This window comes from Balaenoptera ricei, chromosome 6 (assembly GCF_028023285.1).
Source record: "Balaenoptera ricei isolate mBalRic1 chromosome 6, mBalRic1.hap2, whole genome shotgun sequence".
Lineage (NCBI taxonomy): Eukaryota > Metazoa > Chordata > Mammalia > Artiodactyla > Balaenopteridae > Balaenoptera > Balaenoptera ricei.
Genome location: NC_082644.1, coordinates 50,159,259 through 50,178,834, shown reverse-complemented (window position 1 = coordinate 50,178,834; position 19,576 = coordinate 50,159,259). Strand labels below are relative to the sequence as shown.

General features: G+C 37.7%; 1 pseudogene; it reads left to right on the top strand.

Moving 5' to 3' along the window:
• Nucleotides 1-226: 226 nt before the first annotated feature.
• LOC132367787 (V-type proton ATPase subunit E 1-like) lies at nucleotides 227-841 on the top strand (annotated as a pseudogene).
• Nucleotides 842-19,576: the final 18,735 nt, after the last annotated feature.

Below are 19,576 nucleotides of genomic sequence, written 5' to 3'. Positions count from 1 at the left end.
GAAGTCTTTTGCTCTCTTGGATCCTCAGTTTCCTCATTTATAAAATGGGGATAACTGGTTGGATTGTGATTTCCACAGGCTTTACACATGATAGGACATATTAAGTACATAGCACAGCAAAACAGAGGAGGCCTGAAGCCGCGCCAGCTTTCCTCTCCCGGTTGCCAGCTGCCCGTATGAGGCCTGAGCTCCGGCCAGTTGCCCGCCTCTTTGCGTCACTAGCGCCATGGCTCTCAGCAATGCCGATGTGCAGAAGCAGGTTAAGCACACAATGGCTTTTATGGCTTTTATTGAACAAGAAGCCAATGAGGAAGCAGAAGAAATAGATGTGAAGGCAGAGGAAGAGTTCAACATTGAGAAAGGTTGTCTTGTGCAAACCCAAAGACTGAAGACTGTGGAATACTATGAGAAGAAAGAAAAGCAGATTGAGCAACAAGAAAATTCTGGTGTCCAGTGTGATAAATCAAGTGAGGCTCGAAGTCCTCAGAGCAAGAGATGGATGATCTTATCACAGACCTACTAAATGAAGCAAAACATAGACTCAGCAAAAGGGTAAAAGATGCAACCAGGTACCAAGTACTGTTGGATGGAATGGTCCTCCAGGGTTTGTACCAGTTGTTGGAGCCCGGAATGATTGTTCGTTGCAGGAAATAAGATTTCCCTCTGGTGAAGCCTGCAGTGCAAATCCGTATGTACAAAATCGCCACGGAAAGAGATGTTGATGTCCAGATTGATCAGGAGGCCTACCTGCCTGAGGAAATAGCTGGCGAGGTTGAGATCTATAATGGGGATCGCAAAATCAAGGTTTCCAATACTCTCAAAAGCTGGCTGGACCTCATAGCCCAGTAGATGATGCCAGAAGCGCGGGGAGCCTTGTTTGGTGCAAACGCCAACAGGAAGTTTTTGGACTATGCCTGCAGGAGGTGGTGTCCATCCACTGCTGTGACGTGGACACTTCTGACATTTGAAGAAACAAGATGACCTGTATAGCTTCCTCCTTGCTGTTCTCATATTCTGTATTTATCAGTGGATACCCTTTATTAGCTAACGCCCCTGGCTGATTGGTAGCAATGGGAGAGCGTCACTTAATATGATCAGGAAACCTTCCTCTAGCTTATCTGACAGTAACACAACTTCCCGCTGGTTCTGCAGCACGAAGGTGAGGGGTCAAATGGTGGGTGCATGAATGTCCCCGAGTCTCCTGCTCTCCTCTGGTCCAGCGTCCAGCCTGCAGAGGGGCGGTGTGTGGTGGGCTCTAGGGTCAGGTCACCGCTCTTTGGATTTCAAGTGCACGTGGGGCCGCATTCCTTCCAGCAGTAGCAGCTTCGCTGTTAGCTGTTTGGGCCTAGAAGTGTTTGTCTGTAATATGATTTAAGATCTAAGCCATGAATATGCTCTATTTATTAAAACGAAATGCATACGTGGAAAAAAAAGTATGTAACACAGATACTGTCACATAATGGGTAATCAGTAAATGTTATTTCCCTTCCTTGCCAGTTGCTCTGTTACCTGGTGCAGAGCCTTACCAGTGTACCAGCCAGCATCTTCTCTTGAGTTACTGTAGTATATTATGTTTTATTACACTTGTATACAATGCCATGTGTTGTTCACATGTTGAAGTCCTAACTGCTAGTATCTCAGAACATGACTGTATTTGGAGACAGGGCCTTTGAAGAGGAAGTTAAGTTAAAATGGGTGGGCCTTAATCCAGTCTGACTGGTGTCTCTGTAAGACAGGGACATTTGGATACATGGAGAGACACCAAGGATGCATGTGCACAGAAGAAAGACACTGTAAGGAAACAGTGAGATGGTGGCCACCTGCAAGCCAAGGAGAGAGACCTCAAGAAAAACCCCAACCTGATGACCCCTTGATCTTGGACTTCCAGCCTCCAGAACTGTGAGAAAATAAATTTCTATTGTTTAAGCCATGCAATTTGTGATATTTTGTTATGGCAGCCCTAGCAGAGTAATACACCTTCTATCTTTACATAGAAGCTAAGCTGCTTGAGGGAAAACTGCATTGCACACATTTGTAATCAGAGCAGATAATCAACAATTTCTTGATGAATACTATGATTTTTATTAAGGATAGATTTTTATTAAGGGTATGATTTTTATTTGTTTTATATGTCTTTGATGTCTCCCATGGAGGCCCAGATATTGAGGTTACTGACAACTATAACGTGATGATGAGGATTATATATGATTTTTTTTTTTCTTGCAAATAGCGACAAGAATTGTCCCTTTTATGAAGTCATAGGAGTAAATGCAATTAAAGATGAAAAGATTATTCCTGGTTGCCTGTCTAGACATAGGAAGAGAGAATTAAATCTTCAAATGTAATTTCTGAAATGAGGATTAATGACCAGTAGTACATGATTCCCTCATATGCTCATGACCTCATGTTGTTTGAGACTAAATGTGAGGGCTTCTCACTACCTTTGTATTAATGAATATGACTGAGTTATTGTAAATATAGTTAGGATATAACATTAACTTGTCTGTGTTGGAAGTTTGCCTTGTATTTTGCAGAGGATCAAAAAACAGGTAATCATAAAAGAGAAAGTCAAAGGGTTTTTTACTGAGTTTTAAAAATTACATTCGATTCTCATTTTCTGGGTATGGAAAATATGGGAGAAAATGAATTATCTTAATTACTTTATGGAAGGGACATCAAGAGATGAAAAAATTTTGCAGGGTTTTCAATGTTTGCTAAGTCTGAGAGCTCAGAGGAGAATTTAGTGGTAAATGAGAAATCATCTGAACAGTAAGATAGCAAGTTTATTACTGGGAAAAATGCAGAAAATAGTTTTTAAGGAAGTGGAGGGGGTTACTTGTTTTTGAGCCAACGTGGCCTTTGTTCCCTTAGCACATACCTGTATACACACATGCATACACAGAAGGAATAGTTTTCTAATGTCTTGTCATTATCATAATCTACTGAATAATCTTTGGATGTTAATTAAAACCTCTGGCCCTCATTCACACATCTACAGATAAAAGGCATTAGAATACATAATCTAGAAAAACTCTAACTTACGTTTCAATTCTAGCATTCTATGACTCTTCTGTATCTGGAGGTATGGGAAAAAAGGGAGGGGATGAAAGTGATGTCACTGAAGGAGGCTACTGTTTATACTGGTTCTGCTAGTCTCCTAAAGACAGTCTCTGCCACAGGTCATTGACTGGCTTTTGAGGTCAAACACCAAGCCTTATGCTTCAAGATGACAAGGTGCTATTCACTGCTGAATTTCCAGAACTAGAAGAATACCTGCAACATAGAAGACAGTCAAAATACTTGTTGGAAGAAGGATTAATGTTTCCAGTGCCATTCTGAATCTGTGTGATCTATTATAGGGTTAACCTGCCCATATTTTTCAGGGTCATGTTGACGTATGTCTACTCAATTATTAGACATGTGATTAGAGGACTAGAGAATTAGAGAAACATAATCACATGTCGCTGCTAAACTAAACAAAATGATCTGAAACAGCAGCAAAATTTTAAAGAATGTTTTATTGTTTTCTTCTCACATAGAAAACCAATAAACTTTGTTTTATCCTTCTTTTCCATCCCTTCCTTTTTTGTTTTTTGTTCTTATTTATTTTTTATCATAATATACTGTTATTAGGAACAAGATGTATTTTCTGAATATAAACTCCAGAATGAGTTTACATGAGGGCAGGGGCACTGTCTGCCTTTTTTTCATGGACCTAGCAATGCAGACTCGCAACAGTATTTATTTATTTATATTTTATTATTTTTTTAGGACGGGGCTGCAGAAAGCTCCCTGGGGCGGCTCCACTACCTGTGAGCGCGGAGCTCACGGTGGGCTGTGAGCCGAGAGTGTGAGGTGCGGGGAGGGCACTGAGGTGGGGGCTGGGGTCATGGTCAGGATGGAAGCTGTGGGTCAGAGAGACATGGCTAAGCAGTGTCCCTTTGAAGGCCTGAATGAAGCTGCAGGGAGGAGTCCTGTCCTGGAGTGGCACCTCTCCTGGCCTCTACCACCTCCTGGCTCTGTGATCTTGAGCAAGTTTCATGGCCTCAGTTCCTTCACCTTGGCCTCAACTGGGGATCTTTAAAAATGCTGATGCCTGGGCCCCACCCAGAGGGTCTAATGTAACTGCCCTGGGATGTGCGTGGGCATTGAGAACCCTGAAAGGTCCTCAGAGGGTGCTTCTTTGCCGCCAGGGCTGGGCACAAAAGTATTTGTTAAATGAATGAATGAATGCTGAAATTTATAACCATAGTAAGTGGTTATAAAAGTCATGATATTTAGCTCAGTATTCATTAGTAGTGGGGAAAGGTAGCCTGTCAAGAAGGGAGGGAGGCATGCATGTATGTATACATATATGTATGTATTTATATTTATAAAACATCAAGAGAAATACACTGATACTTCTGTTTTGACAAAACAAAAGCTCTGTATGTCAGATGATTTTCTTGGTCAAGTTCAAGGGAAGATTCTTATGAGTGAGAAAAGACAAAATTAAAAATGTTGAAACTTTTAGCTATTCTTTTGAAAAGGCTTGTTGATTTAAAAAGAGAGAATATTCTAAATATTAGCCATATGGCAAGAAAGAATTCAAGACAACAAAATTGTCTTGGAGTATGGTTTGCCTCAGACACTAGTCTTCTAGCAGGTAGCTTGGCATTGTCCTTCTCTCCTAGTTCATTATCGCCACATTTCTCTGGATGTCTGAGTTTGGTGCACACTTCCTGTGACTTAGGAGCCTGATGTCGCTGAAAAGCGATGTAAGAACAATCATCAGAATGGGAATCAGCCCAGCATTCTGACTCAGTAGGAATAAAGAGGAAATCAGCTGCCTAATGAAGCTCCTTCTCTGCCCCATGCCCTTGTGAAAAATAGCAGTTACAGTATTTCATTATGAATCTGTGTGCTTCGCTTCTCACCCTTCCTTGGTCTGAGAATCAAAGGCCATTTCTGTCATATCTCACCCTTGGAGTTCTCATCGTCACTCATGCCTTCAACTATCACCTCTATGCAGATATCTCCCTAAATCTGTATTGCAAGTCCCATCTCCCTCAGCCCTTGCTACAATCCTGCCTCCCAATGAAGCAAGTTTTATTTCTTAATTTTGCCTATTTTGACCTTATAGTTGCATGTTTTAAGAGAGTCAGAATCACAAACAATATTTTATTCTGCTTTTTCCTCAAAAATCAAATCCTTAAACCTTATGGACTGGACTTTTATATTTTACCTCTTAACAGATACACTGCAGGGACTGAGACGCTTTTAGGAGTAGGGAATGTCAGAGCCATTTGCTGGCTTCCTTTTTTATTTCCTGAATAAAAGCACTGAGTAAGTGTGACGTGTATATCACTTTAATGTTGAGACTGCAGAGTAAAATTTAAGAGATTTATTCTCTCCTCGAATTTGACTCTGAAAATAACTTGCACTAACATCAGGAACTTTGCATCCTCATCTTTGTAATTGCCTGGTTCCCCCAGTCAAATTTAAGACATAGAAGTGATTGCAATAGAAAAAAAATATTTAAAGAATGCAAAAGAGTAGCTCTGTATTAATACATTTAAAGTTTATATTCAAAGAGCATGTTCTTGATTAAGTATGTCCAGGCACTATTTATATATCTCAGAAAATCTTAAAAATTTATATATGTCTCTGAAATTCTTAAGTTTTATAAACTACAACTTAGTCATTCTAGTCTTATATCAGCACTTACTGAGATATCTCCATGACTTACCCAAATCCCAGATTTGAAATAAAATTTCATCTATCCATCTATGATATATAAATTTAAAATGATGCATGATCCATGGTGCTGGAACTTTACTCCCGCAGGGAGTATCTTTTTCCTGAACAGGACTTTCTCATTTACAGGGTGCTTATCTCCACCACGCCTATTTTTTTTTTTTTTAAAGGAATTCCTTTATTTTTTTAAAAATTATTTATTTATTTATTTTATTATTTTTAGCTGTGTTGGGTCTTCGTTTCTGTGCAAGGGTATTCTCTAGTTGCGGCAAGCGGGGGCCACTCTTCATTGCAGTGCGCGGGCCTCTCACTATCGCGGCCTCTCTTGTTGCGGAGCACTGGTTCCAGACGCCCAGGCTCAGTAGTTGTGGCTCACGGGCCCAGTTGCTCCGCGGCATGTGGGATCTTCCCATACCAGGGCTCGTATCCGCGTCCCCTGCATTGGCAGGCAGACTCAACCACTGCGCCACCAGGGAAGCCCTCCACCACGCCTATTAATCCTCCATTAGCCTCATAGTAATACTGACAAGGAAGGGCCATGAATTTGTCTTTCTAGCCTTAAATATTCTGGAAGTGCATTTTCTCTCCTATAGCCATATAAAGGAGATCATCTCCATCACCATCTCTGTATCATAAGCATTCAGATTCTGGATTTGCCTTTGTCTAATTGCATGGTTCCTTTCTACTTCACTATGGTTGATCACATATTCTATTTCTTTATACAATATGTCACTCTGGCATCTCTCCATGAGGTATTTGCATTGCATCTATGTAGAATGAGTACCTCTTGCCATGTAGTTTGACCCTTATAACCACCAGAAACTTATAAAACTTGCCTATGGTTTAGCTTACAGACTTTATCCATCAAATATATATTTTTAAAGTATTATATTTTGTAACAAAAATCATTAAAATGTATTAAAATTGATTTTAGAATAGTTTCATGAAGATGTTTGACAAGAGTGTTTGGCAGTCTATCCAGTGAGAGACCAAAGTGAAGACTTCCTCTACATTGCTTTCTTTGGAGCCTTAGATTTTCTCTCTTGTGCTATATTTAGATGTGTGGCATGTTTAATTTTCTGCTTCCGTGCCTCACTGTGCTTCTGGTGCTTATTGTAATCTAGCTAGTGTGTCAGGCCAAAGTGTGAAGAAAACTTTAAGTTCTTACCTGAGTAAGCCAACTTACAGCAGCATGAAGACCGCCTGTGCTGGGTCCCGCTCATCCTTCTTTTCACTCATACATTTCTGACATTGCAAACAGAAGTCAACAAATTTTTTTCTCAATAAAGTAATTCTAAAAACTTAAAGTGTTCTGCTAATTCAGCAAGAGTTGAGATGGTAGTGACATAACCAGATTAATCAGATGGTAACAACTGACAGTTAACTTTAAATATATTCAGTACAGTTCCATTCAAGGCAGGCCAATTCTGTTCAACTCACTTCAAACACACCTACTGAACACCTATATAGCCAAATACTGTATTAGGTTCTGAGTACACAGGGATAAATAAAATACACTCACTGTGTACATTCTAACAATGAGAGTAAGCATACAAACAAAATAAATTGCAATGTTGTTCAGTAAGTCGAATAATGAAATTATACGCACAATGCTGAAGTAACCAGAGTATGACATAATTAATTTTGAGGTCAGGGGAGCTATGGTGAAGTGATTCTCTACAGTACTTCCTGGAAGGAGTGATACACAAACAGGATTTTGAAAGATGCCCAAGATGTCAGGGTGGGGTCAAGTTTAGACAGAGGGAAGACCACTGGGTACCCTAGTCTAACCCCTATGACCTTGGATAAGCTCTTATGCATACAATAATGATCTTGCCTGTTTTCACACAAACACTTTTTCACTTTAGCTATTTTTTAAAAGATGAATATTTTCCTACAATTATATTAAAAACAAATTCATAAACCAAAAGACAGATGGCTTTGACTTGGGATGCTGTACTGTAATATGAACAGTATCCTCTGGATTTGTGAAATGTGGTAAGCCTGGTTTTAACCATCATTTAAGAAGACAGCAAGGAAATCAGTGGGAAATAGTAAAAATACAAAATGAGTATGAATCAAGAGGTTAATTTCCCATTCTGGCACCAAGAAGCTTTTGATTTTGGTTATATTATGCATCCTCTGAGGGTTTAAAATTTCTCATGTGTAAACTGGTGGGGTTATTATCTAGGAAATCTCTGTGGTCTCCTCTACCTTTTAAAGCATTCTCTGATTCTACAGGATGGTCAGGACAGTGAAAATAACCCAAGGGATGCAGAAGGAGTGGAGGAGTGAGCACAGCCTTTGCAGCCAGCAAATCTCAGATTGAACCCTGGCTGAACTTCATCAGGTTGAGGGATCTAGGGAGCATGGGCATCACTTCATTAGTAATTATCATTTGCAGAACACCTATTTTATAACACTGTGAAGATTAATACAATAACATGACCAGCATACCTGCAGAGTTCCTGGCGCATACTAGGTACTTAAATGTTAATTTCTATTTCCATCTTCTTTTGTTCTGATTAGTAGAAGCAAGTCAATCTCTTCTATAGGGAGCCTCAAATATTCAGGTGTTAAAGACCAATTATTCTCAGACTCATATACTGTCTTGTCCATACTATGGCCAAGACATGGTAGGATCAAGTGAAGCAGAGAAATGTATTCAGGCGTCACATAGCCAGGATATTTGATACTTGATAACAGTGTTTTTTAAAAAGAGAAAGTCCTTTAACAAACTCATGCCCTAGTGACCTCGCTGCTTTTCTATCTCTCATGACCTTTTGGTTGTGCCTGATTATTAACACTGATACCATGCAACCTGACTAGTCAGCACATTTGCTGATAAAGGAGCATGTCTTACATAATAATTCGCTTGCATTTCACTTCACAGCCAAGATTTATTAACCAGGGTTTTGTTGGTAGGAGTCTTCATATGAAAACTTGGATGCTTTTATAAGGACATACTGTACTACATTTGCAGAAAGAAAGTTTCATAAATAATATTATAAGAGGCAGTATAGGTCAGTTGGCTCCAAAATAAGCTGAACGCAGAGTCTCTAAGATCTAAGGTGGATGTTACTCCACCTCTTTTCTTCCTGGGGACGTTCTGTTTTTGTTTCATTCTCTTTGTCCATCAGTTCAAGGCCTAGTTTCACAGAAGCTTAAATCCTCTGTTTTTTGGTAGACGATTTGTGGAAGGGCACCTCTGGCTGGAATGGGAAAGATCCTTCCATTTCTTGTCAAATACTATGATAACATGTTTCTAACAACCACTTAGTAAATGTTGCTTTACTAAGGGGTTGTTAGAAACAATGACATAGCTGTCTGCTTGGTATCCTGGGAAGATCAGGGTCTTTCAGATCAGACAGATACAGGTTCAAAGATCAGCCCATCACTTAATAACTGGGACTTTCAATGATAAGCTTATTTTCTCTGAGACTCAGTTTCCCCAGATGAGGCTAATAATAACTTCCACATGGGATGTTGTGAGGATAAATTGAGACAGTAAATGTAAAGTTCTAAGCAATATCTCTTGCATAAAGATATAGTGCTCATTAAATGGAGGCATCATAAAAATAAAAATTGAGTGCAAAGTGACAAATAAAAAGTGTTGGTCACTTCAGTGATGGTTCCAGTTCCCAAGCAAATGACTATCACATGCATCCTATAAGAATAAAGTCTTTTTTCCAAACAGGTGGTATTTCAACTCTCACTCTCTTGTTTGTTAAATAAACAAGAGCAAATAAGTAACCCCCAACTAGACTTTTTAAAAAAGAGAATCTATGAGAGAATTTTTTTTTTTCAGTAGAACAGAATTTGGTAAAAGTTTTCTGGTTGCCATGTGAAAAGTAACTACTGTGAGAAGGCAGGCAGATTTTTGGACATAAGTAACAATCTTTCAGCACAGTAATAGTATGTTGCAAGCAAACATAAGAGAAGCCATTATAAAAATTGAAAAGGATGTTACTTTTCACATCTAGGGTGTGTTTTCAGGGGAACATGTTGGTATGTGTGGCCAGCATGAATATCTGTGATTATATGAATATGCTGTGATTACCTGACTGATAGTGAGCTTGCTAATGTGACTGACTGGGGTGGGGAGTGCTGGTTTGGAAAGGCAGGGATACATTGCCTTCACTGAGACAATAGGTTTTTGACCCTGCTGTACATTTCCCACAAAGTCAAATAACTGGTGATGTTGGTCTTTGAAAAAACAGCCAGTGACCTTCTATGCTAATAATCTCAATCCCAAACCTACAAAATTCTTATACACACTCCTTAGAATAGTAGTCAAAGGTATTCCACGAAAAAATAAGAAAGGGCTTCCGTCGTCAAATAAATTTGGAAATGCTGAGTGTTATGTCCCCATCGTGGATCAACACAGTATAATATAATAGCATATGAAAAACTCTGAGAAGTCCTACAGTGAAAAAAGCTAATTAATTAGGGAATGGTCCAATCATTACCTCATTTTAAACTGATGTCCTTTATCAAGAAAATTTTATAAACGTCCTCTTGAGTAAGTGATCTGGAAAACATGTTTTGGGAAATCCTGTCATTGGTACTCAGGGAAAAAAATTATATATGTGGTAATATGAAAGAGTGAGTTGCTTTGGGGAGATGGACATTTAAAATTGTGCATCTTCTGAAACGTACTCCTTGTGCTTTCTCCGTAAAGATATTTTAGAGTCATCTGTGAAGAATCTATTGTAATCTTTTTGTTTTGGCTATGACTAATTTTCTTGTACAGGGATACCTTGAAGATATTGTGGATTGAGTTCCAGACTGCCACAATAAAGCAAATATCACCATAAAGCGAGTCACATGAATCTTGTGGTTTCCCAGTACACATATAAGTTATGTTTACACTATGCTGTAGTCTGTCCAAAGTGTGAAATAGCTTTTGTCTAAAAAAACAATATACACACTTTCATTAAGAAATACTTTACTGCTAAACAATGTTAACTATCATCTGAGGCTTCAGCGAGTCATATGCTTTTTGCTGGTGGAGGGTCTTTTCTCAGTGTTGATGGCTGATGCTGACTGATCAGGGTGGTGGTAGCTGAAGGCTGGGTGGCGTGGCAACTTCTTAACATAAGACGACAATGAAGTTTGCCACATCGACTGACTCTTCCTTTCACAAAATGATTTCTCTGAAGCGTGCAATTAATTAATAGCATATTAATTAATAGCATTTGATAGCATTTTACCCACAGCAGAACTTCTTTTAAAATAGAAGCCATACAGAGTGAAGTAATTCAGAAAGAGAAAAACTAATATCGTATATTAACGCATATATGTGGAATCTAGAAAAATGGTACAGATGAACCGGTTTGTAAGGCAGAAATAGAGACACAGATGTAGAGAACAAGCGTATGGACACCAAGGGGGAACAGGGGGTGGGTGGGATGAATTGGGAGATTGGGATTGACATATATACACTAATATGTATGAAATAGATTAACTAATGAGAACCTGCTGTATAGCACAGGGAACTCCACTTCGCTGTACAGTAGAAACTAACACAGCATTGTAAAACAACTATAACCGCCCCCCCCAAAAAAAGAAGCCAATCCTCTCAAACCCTGCTGCTGCTTTATCAACAAAGTTTATGTAATATTAGAAATCTTCCGTTGTTATTCCAACCATCTATATAGCACCTTCGCCACGAATAAATTCTATCTCAAGAAACCACTTTCTTTGCTCATCCATAAGAAGCAACTCCTTATGAGATTGCAACAATTCAGTCACATCTTCAGGCTCCACTTCTAGTTCTAGTTCTCTTGCTATTTCCACCATATCTGCCTTTGTCAATGAGCAGTAAAATTTTGAAAGGAATCTTCTTTTTCTGAGCAATAGTTCTCAACAGTGGGTTGAAAATATTCAGCAAATCATGCTGTAAACAGATGTGCAGTCACCAGGCTTTGTTGTTCCATTGAGGGAGCACAGGCAGAGTAGACTTAGTAGATTAATTCTTAAGCGCCCTAGGATTTGCAGAATGGTAAGTGAGCATTGGCTTCAACTTAAAGTTGCCAGCTACATTAGCCCCTAACAAGAAAGTTGGGCTGTCTTTTGAAGCCTTGAAGCCAGAGATTGACTTCTCCTCTTTAGGTATGAGAGTCTTAGAAGGTATCTTCTTTCAATAGAAGACTGTTTTGTCTGCATTGAAAATCTGTTGTTTAGTGGAGCCACCCTCATTAATAATCTTAGTTAGATCTTCTGGGGAACTTGCTGCAGCATCTACATCAACACTTGCTGCTTCACCTTGCACTGTCATGTTCTGGAAATGGCTTCTTTCCTTAAACCTCATGACCCAACATCTGCTCATTTCAGACTTTTCTTCTGCAGCTTCCTCACCTCTCTCAGCCTTCAGAGAATTGAAATGAGTTAGGGCCTTGCTCTGGGTTAGGCTTTGGCTTAAGGGAATGTTGTGGCTGGTTTGACCTTCTAGCTAGACCACTAAAACTATCTCCCTATCAGCAGTAATACTGTTTCACTTTCATATCATTTATGTGTTTACTGGAGTAGCACTTTTCATTTCTCTAAAGAACTTCTCCTTTGCATTCATAACTTGGCTAGCTCTTTGGGGCAAGAGGCCTAGCTTTTGGCCTATGTCAGCTTTTGACATGCCTTCCTCACTAATCTTAATCATTTCTAGCTTTTGATTTAAAATGAGAGGCGTGTGACTCTTCCTTTCACTTGAACACTGAGAGGTCATTGTATGCTTATTAATTGGCCTAATTTCAACATTGCTGTGTCTCAGGGAATAGAAAGGCCCAAGGAGAGGAAGAGAGACAGGGGACAGCCAGTCAGCGGAGCAGTCAGAACACACAGCATTTTTTGATTAAGTTTTCTGTCTCACATGGGTACGGTTCGTGGTGCCTCAAAATAAGTACAATAGTAACATCAAAGATCACTGATCACAGATCACCATAACATATACAATAATAATGAAAAAGTTTGAAATATTATGAGAGTTACCAAAATGTGACACAGAGACATGAAGTGAGCAAATGCTGTTGGGAAAATAGCACCGATAGACTTGCTGGACACAGGGTTGCCACAAACATTCAATCTGTAAAAAAATGCAGTATCTGTGAAGCTCAGTAAAGGAAAAGCACAATAAAACAAGGCCTGTGTGTACTATTGTGTTAAACAGGAATCAGTTATTTCATAATTTTATTTTGCAGATTAAGGCACCAGAGCTAGATCTCATTGTCTGATGAAATCATTTTCAGGTTTTATTCTATAGCTTTCAAGTTCTGCTGGAGCTTTCTTTTTAACTAAAAGTATTTTCATAATTTAAGCAATTCTCCAGGATGAAGAAAACTTGTAAGCACTGTTAGTGCTTATCAGGAGTAAATGGGACTCTGGAGAGTTCTTTGAAATAGGAAACATTTGAACAGAATATCATATTTCTTTCAGCTGTTTGTATAGATGCAATTTCTGCAATTCTATACCTCACAGCTCTAATTCCTCTTCGTCTGTGTCTCAGGCTTCCATCAATAATCCTTCTGCTGAAACACATTTGACAAGAGAGGTAGAGTAGACACCCTTGCAATATCTTCTGAATGTCACTGAACAGTGATTTGTAATCGGGTTCATAAATTTTAGGAAGAAAAACGTAAAGCTAGGTAGGGGATTCGATCCATATGAATCCAGATTGGACCAGGGTGTGGTTAGTAGCATTTTATAAAAATCATCTGTTGAATGGACAGTGGAGATTTTGTAAAACATTTAAAAAGTCTGTGATTATGTATTTCTATTGTGGGTATGTATCTACAAAATAAAACTCTTGCAGTGTACCTTGATGTATGAATGAATTGGCTGTTTTCTGGACCCAATTATATTCACCTTACACACTGTGATTTCTAATACATCTTCCCATCCTGGAAACTCTACAGTACAGTTGTTATCCCATCTCATAACATTTGTATTGGAAACAAGGAACTAATCTGTACGTGTTAAGAAATTGAATTCCTGCTGCCTTTCTGAAATTCAGAAGAAATATGCTATTGCTTACAATTGTATTTATATCATTAAAAAACGGAGTAAGAAAAAACAATGAAAGATATTCTTTTTGGACAGTGAAAAATGTTAAATTAATTTTATTGATTTGGACCTTTCTGTGTATTTGGTGAAAGCTATTAAAAATTGTTCTAATTTTTTTGAACAAAATTTAAAAAATTAAATATGAAAGTCATGTAGGATATTTTTCTCTTAATTTGTACAAGAGCCCTATACTCATATTAACTTTTCATTATTTGTTTATATAGTAGCATTAGAACTTTAGGGGAAATATACTATATTTAGTATATATTTATACTATATTTAGTATATATTTATACTATATTTAGTATATATTTATACTATATTTATCCTGGACTTTTTCCCTCAACTGTAGTATACTTATGTGTCCTGTGTACGTTTAGTTACAAAATAAAAGAATATTGTGTATTAAGCATTATTTGGAAAAGGGAATGATGAATTTATAATAACCTTTGTCTAAATATAAGGATTAGAGACATTGAAGCATATGACCATAGGCTATCACTTTACTTTCTCTAGAGCAAATTGCACTGTTTGAAGAATTCCTTTAAGCTCACAATTATAGCAGATAAGCATTATACAACTTCACAAGAATATTTATATTGACGAATGGAAAGATGTTACTTTAAAAGTGGTGAAAGTGATGAGGCCTAAGTGCCCACTTAACATGAATTCTACATTTCCCTCTGTTGAATTTGTAGTAGTTCTTTTTCTTTCATTCAGCTCTTCAGAGATTAGAGAACTTCAGCCTGTTCTGGAAGAAGTCACTGTCACAGTGCAAAAGGCTACTCTGCTCTCTGTGTCCATTCAGCTTTCAGCTGCCCTGAGAGCATGCCAAGTGTCAATCAGGGCTGATTGGACCCCTGTATCCAGGGAACAGGACAGAGCAAATCACCTCACCCAGGTCATCAGACCATCTCCAGATGGCAAAGAACTTCTGAAGTTAAGAACCAACTTGTTTGTGATGCAAATTAGTGACTTGAGGCTAGATGCTTCATTAATGCTCCCTCTCCCCTGAGCCACCAAGGTGTCAGAAGTTGGACTGCTTACTCTCACATTTTCTTTCTCTGTAATATGTGTTAATGACCATTTATTCTCATAGAAATGGTCCGATCAAGCGCTTATGGCTAGTTAATAAACTATCAAAGCTGAGATGAAAATTACGTTTCTTCGAGAAGAAAAAAAAAACAATATTTACCTTTTCCTGTGGAAATATGTGAAAAAGTTTTGGAAAATTCTGTTATCATATGAGCTCTCTGAAAAGACTGTGATTAAAAATAATGAAAAAGGAGACATATGAGTTTCTATCCAGATCACTATTTTATTTTTTTTATCCAACAAGTGATGAGAAAAATTATGCGAACCCATGCATTTGCCCTGAGTTATGATTGTATTATATTAACCTCAGCTGACAATATTCTATACTGACTTTGGCTTACTTAAAATTCTGCCTCTTGGGTATAAACACACATCTAAAATTGACTCAACTCATTTCTTTCTTGCTGAGGTCACTTTATCAGTTACTCTCAACTACTGAACTTATTTTATGTGTTCTCTTTTTTCCAATATTACATTCTCAAATTTTTGGCACCTGGGAATTTCTCTCTGTGATGTTTTTATTACTTAATTCAAGATCTGTAGTTATTATTAGCTTTTATGGCTAATAAGATGCTAAGATGAGTTAATAGGGTTTTGCTTCTTCTTTTGCTTAATATTAATGGAATGGTACTGACTACAGTGGACATTGCCCAGGCATTTGCCAGTAAAGTGGGCCCATGAAGAATGAGTTGCCTTTTTCCATAAATTATCTCAGCAGAGGAAAAATGCTTGACAGTTCCCTGTGGCTGTGATCTTTGGATTCGGGTAGCTCCTATAGTAGAATTATCTTAGCAATATCTGAGAAAGATAGTTCCAAACTTTCACTACTAAAAAGAACAGGCGCTAATAATAAATATATGGAAACAGTAAATATTTGAGTATCTATTTTATGTCCATGTGGATCATTTGTTCAGTTGTTTTGCTTTTCAGTAGAATACATTAGGTCATTTAGTGCCAAAGTGTGAAACCATGGAGTGTATTTTCTATAGGAAATGGGAAGGCTCACTTTCTGCTCAAATTGACTGAATAAGCTACTTCCAGCAGATAATCAAGTCCTGTGGAATTATCCTTTATTGTGTATCAGGTGGACAAAAAAGAAAGGATTCAGAGAGAAGAGACGTGAGTCATTATGTGAGTTTTTGGGAAGTGTGAATACTGGCTTATTCTTTATCCTAGTATGAGCAGTACTTTGAAAGATTAATTTAAGACTAATCCTCTTCAAAAGTTCATGATAGCAGAGGCTTGGGGTGAATTCTATACATGAAAAATCATATTTGTGTAGTTATAAAAAGTACCAATTTACAACCTGAAAGTTATGAAAATAACAGTTTAAGTAGGATCCATGGATGAATTTAATATGTTATTAGATACATGTTTCTAGTTATTTTCTTGACTTACTAATCATAAGAAGGGTTCTCTCTAATTGTTAGAGATGAACTACTAAATTATGATACGGATGCAATTTCTACAATTAATTTGATAAAATGGATATACCAAGTTAAGTACAACTTCAGATATATGGAAATATTTATTTTGTTGACAGACATTTGAAAATTAAACCATTTCCTGAATGTGACTTGAATATTTAGCTTTATAAAGTTCCTATTTAGCATGGAGGGCTATGAGGGTCAGATTCTTTTGATCCCTATACAGATCAGTGAAAATTAGATATAATTCTGTGTTAATTCAGTTGAAGAAAAGCTTTTACTGGGAGCATAGAAGTAATTTGTTTTTAAATTTTGAAGTAAATATGTAGTTCTTCTTAATCTTAACTCAATTTAAATATACACCCTGAGGAATTTCCACAAGTATAAATTTAAGCTAGGAAAAATTTAGCTTCACTTAAGTCAGAAAAAGTGGCGTTTTAAGAATAAAAATCGATGACATGGAAAATAACTATTACTTTAGCTGATGATGTACATTTCACAGCAAACGCTTTGTTGTAATCTTGATGCTACTGTATCAGTGTTAAAGATTCTAGCTGCTACCAATAAGAGGAGAAAAGGGTGAGGCAATTTAATACAACAGTGTGTCTGCACAGGATGTCCTCTAAGGTAGCTCATATTTTTGAAGGATGTGATGGAAGGCAGGACAAATAACTGAGAATAAACTTGGAAGAACAGTGCCATGGCCAAGTGGTAATTAACCATGGATGAAGATTTTAAAAAAGAACACGAAAATGATTTCTAGTTGGTTGACTAAGAAAAATTACTTTCTAGGGAAAGTAAACATGGTTAGGGAGAGAGGAGTTGGACTCTTATTTACAGAGTCTCTATTATGTTTAAGGGCTTTAGTCTGTTCTTTCATTTAATCCTCAGAGCAATACACAAAAGGTGAGTATTTAATAGATAGAAGACAGAGGCTCAGAAAGATCAATAATTTGCCTCAGTTAATATAGTGAGGATGAAGTATCCAGCCAGGTTTGTTTGGCTCCAAGCTCATGTTCTTATTCATGGTGCGTAAGAGAGGTACATGATTGAAAAACTATTGTTCCTAAACTCTTAAAAGTTTTATTTTGCTTGAATTATTTTTGCATTATTTATCTTCTCATTTAAGAATTACTTCTGAATTTTCTCTTGAGTTTACTATAATTTTAGTAGCTTTTTAAAAAATAAATTTATTTATTTATTTATTTATTTCTAGCTGTGTTGGATCTTCGTTGCTGCGCACAGGTTTTCTCCAGTTGTGGCAAGCGGGGGCTACTCTTTGTTGCTGTGTGCGGGCTTCTCATTGCGGTGGCTTCTCTTGTTGCAGAGCACCGGCTCTAGGCACGCAGGCTTCAGTAGTTGTGGCTCATGGGCTCAGTAGTTGTGGCTCGCGGGCTGTAGAGCGCAGGCTCAGGAGTTGTGGCACACGGACTTAGTTGCTCCACGGCATGTGGGATCTTCCCGGACCAGGGCTCAAACCTGTGTGCCCTACATTGGCAGGCGGATTCTTAACCACTGTGCCAGCAGGGAAGTCCTTAGTAGCTTTTTTGACCACACCATTTATTTAACTAGTAGCATTGCTCACTGTAGGGTCTTTTATCCACAGATTTCTCATGATTGAATGTTCTTACTAATCTTCCTTGATATTTACAGAAGTTTTTCCCCCTGTGTCCTTTAAATTAGAAAATGTCAGTATATGTTTGAATTTTTGTCACAATTCCACGCCCCTCCCCGCTCCCCCCCTCCTGGAATATGGTGACCTAGCAGGGATCAAACTGTAGATCCTGATTTTTATTTATTTTTTTTAATCTATTAAGTTTTCTCCAATTATATTTTTAATTATCGCTTTTACCTCATTTTAGTTTTCACTCCTGTATTTTTAAAAAATCTCTATATTGGATTTGTTCTTTGAATTGCCACTAATTCTTTGAATTGCTGAAGCAAAAATACTGAAAGAGGCATCAGAAAAACTGCAAATAATTTTCAAAAAGACAAGAAAAGTTGACTAGAAATTATTAATTGATAAATTTAACATTGATAACTTTTTGCCAATCTGATGGAGGGTGTGAAGAAACTGATTATTAAGGGAGAAACTGATTATTGCCAAAGAAACTGATTATTAAACAGATATACATTTAAGAAAGAATAGGCTGATGACTTCTGTCTACCAGCATGAGCCCACATGAACATGTCATGCCCAAATTACCTCATTGAAAAGGTCAGTTTACTAGAAAAGTTTAGTAGATTTTAAAATAGGGATTTTAATATACATTTTTAAGGAAGAATAACATACCTGTAGAAAAGTGTAAAAATTATAAATCTTTTAATGGTCATGAGTGAACACATTCATATCTAGAAACAGAAGGTTGGTGGTGACCCCTCTTTGTCACTATCTTCATCTTCCACCCCAAAATTAACTGTTCTTCTGACTTATATAGATTAATATTGCTTGCTTTTGAGTTTCTAAAAGAAAAGTCTGCATTCCTTTGTACCCAGTTTCCTTCATTCGACATTGTGTTTGTGAGATTCTTCTATGTTCTCATGTATAACAGAAGTTAATGAACTTTTGTTGCTGGACACAATATTCTATTGTATGACCCTATGACTGTTTATTTATCTGTTGATAACTATTGGGTTTCTTCCAGTTTGGGGTTATTATGAATAATGTTGACATGAACGTTGTTATACACATCTCTCGGTGCATATATTTATGTATATACCTTCTGTTAATATGCACCTGAGTTACATACATTCAACTTTAGTATATAATGCCAAACAGTCTTCCAAAGTGGTTTACCCATTTACATATCCTCTGGCAGTGTATGAGAGTTCCAGTTGCTCCACATCTGCTATGGTGTGAATGTTTGTGTCCCCCCCCCCCCACCAAATTCATATACTGAAATTCTAATGCCGAATGTGATGGTATTAGGTGGTAGGCTTTTGAGAGATCATGAGGGTGGAGCCCTCAAGAATGGGACCAATACTGTTATAAAAGAGACTCTTTTCATTCTTTCATCATTTGAGGATGCAGCTAGAAGGCACTGGATATGAACCAGGAGGGCCCTCATCCAAAGGTGACCATTCTGGCTCCTTGATCTTGGAATGCCCAGCCTCCAGAACTGTGAGAAATAAATGTTTGTAGTTAGTCTAGTCTGTGGTATTTTATTATAGCAGCTTATGAGGACTAAGACAACCTCCTTGCAAACACTTGATATTGTCAATCTTTTTAATATTAATAAATCTGGTGGGTCTGTAATACTATC